General features: G+C 37.0%; 1 pseudogene; it reads right to left on the bottom strand.

The window, feature by feature from the left end:
* Window positions 1-1244: 1244 nt before the first annotated feature.
* LOC115302305 lies at window positions 1245-1957 on the bottom strand (annotated as a pseudogene).
* Window positions 1958-2433: the final 476 nt, after the last annotated feature.

Genomic DNA, 2433 nt, shown 5'->3' with positions numbered 1-2433 from the left:
TCTTGATTTTTCCATTGTTCCAGATTATCTAATTTGTTGGCATATCATTGTTCATAGTGGTCTTTTGTGATCCTGTGTATTATTGTGTCAGTTATAATTTCTTCTAATTCATTTCTGATTTTAAGTCTTCTATTTTTATTTAGTCTTACTAAAGGTTTGTCAATTTTATCTTTCAAAAAAATGAGCTATTAGTTTCATTAATTTTTCTCTGTTTTTGCTGATCTCTGTTCCCATTCTCCTTCAGATTATTTCCTTCCTTCTGCTATTTTTGGGCTTAATGTGTTCTTTTTCTAGTTCTTTGAGATGTAAATTTAGGGGTTCTTTTTGTGATCTAATTTCTTAATATAGGCATTTATTGCTCTAAATTTTCCTCTCAGAACTGTTTTTGCAGTGCCTCGTATGTTTTGGTATGTTCTGTTTTCATTTCAAGACATTCTTTGCTTTCTCTTTTGGTTTCTTCTTTGATGCATTGATTGTTCAGCCATGTGTTGAGTTTCCACATATTTGTAGATTTTACAGCTTTCCTCACGTTTTTGATTTCTGCTTTCATATCCTTGTCACTGGAAAAGATAATTTGGTATGATTACAGTCTTCTTTAACTTGCTAGGGCTTGTTTTGTGTTGTATCATAAGATCTATCCTTGAGAATGTTCCTTGACAATTTAGAAGAATATGTATATTTTGCTGCCATTGAATGGAATATTCATAGATGTCTGTCAGGTCCATTGGTCTATATTTTAGTTCAGGTTCATCATTTCCTTGTTGATTTTCTGTCTGGATGATCTATCCATTGTTGAAAGTGGAGTATTGAAGTCCCCTAGTATTATTGTATTGTCTGTTTCTCTCTTCCTATCTTTTAGTATTTTCTTAATGGATTTAGATGCTCCAAACTTGGGTGCATATATATTTGACTGTTAACCCCTTTAACATTATATAATCTTCCGTGTCACTTGTTTCTGTATTTTGGCTTAAAATCAATTTTGTATATATAAATTGCATCTTGGTGATGGGCAGTGAGGAGGGCCCTTGTTGGGATGAGCACTGGGTGTTGTATGGAAGCCAATTTGACAATAAATTGAATTTAAAAATTTTTTTAAGTCCATTTTGCCCAAGTTTGGTGACTCCCATTTAATTTTGTTTACCTCTTGTATAGAGTATCTTTTTCCATCCTTTCACTTTGAGTTTATGTATGTCCTTAAAGCTGAAGTGGGTCTCTTATAGGCAACATATCTTATTTTTTTTCCCTCAGAAATGCCATTTACTTAAACTGACAGTATTAATATCTGACACATCCCTAGTCAAAGACTGTCTGCACATTCCATCTCGAATATCCCATAATTTTGAAGAGGCATCGCAAGCACCAGAAACAAAAGTCCTCCTGTCAGGACACCGAGAAAGACTCCTCATATCTCCAGAAATGCCCAGTGAATGTGGTGGTCTGCTGGGCAGTTTTGATGTCCCAGAAACCACAAGTTGTGTCCCCTGAACTTGTGACAATTTGGCTGTCATCTAAAAATCGGCAGCAGGACAAGTAGCCTGTGGAACCTGTTAACTCTCTGCTCACTCTCACATTTCCCTCTCTGGTGTTTAAGTTGTGTGTAGAGCAGATACTGTCCAGTCCTCCACATGCAATGTAATTACCAGAGGGGCATAGACACAGGTCATCACCTAGGAGGACTTCCGAGGGACAGCATGCACCTTACTTGTTGTAGAGCTAGCCCAAATAATAGCTATAGCTATTGGGAAGCACTGACGAGTAACCTTGAATCATCTCCCCATCACATGGATTTTAGCTAGGTGTCCCCTCAGGGTACATCTTGTTTCCATCTATATTCAACCCACGGAATCCATGTTCTGTGCGATCTGGATAAGTGTTGCATCATTACATGCTCTGCTGGCATCCTGGTCTGATTATGAAGGTGTGAGGCTTCCTGCCTCAGCTGTTCCAGTTTATTCATCCTTAACTTGTTTACCTCAGAAATTAACAAGGGAAAGCAACCTGGAATTTCAAAACACACTTGCAGGGCATCTGGGTGCCTCAGTCAGCTAAGTGCCCCACTTTTGATTTCTTCTGGGTCCTGATCTTGTGGTTCTTGTGGTCTTGTTTGTCATTTTTACTGTTGTTTTCGTTGTTTGTTTTGTTCATCCAGACACTCTGCCTTTTGTTTGGTGACTTCAATTCAGTTACAAACGGAGTAGTTATTGCTATGTAAGGACTTAACTATGTCATTTTATTAATAGCTTTCTGGATGACTTTTATTTTCATTGTTTCACTTATTTTTGTAAATTTGTTACTTTCTGTGTTGGTATTCTGTTTGCTCTGTCTTTTGTAGATCTGGGTTTTGTTTTGTGGTTACCGTAGGAGTTATATAAAACATTTTCTAGATAAAACCACTCCTTTTAGGCTCATACCAACATGTCTTTCATTGCCTAT

This window comes from Suricata suricatta, chromosome 9, assembly GCF_006229205.1.
Source record: "Suricata suricatta isolate VVHF042 chromosome 9, meerkat_22Aug2017_6uvM2_HiC, whole genome shotgun sequence".
Classification (NCBI taxonomy): Eukaryota; Metazoa; Chordata; class Mammalia; order Carnivora; family Herpestidae; genus Suricata; species Suricata suricatta.
Note: the sequence above shows the minus strand (reverse complement) of the source record. Positions and strands in the feature narration are given on the sequence as shown.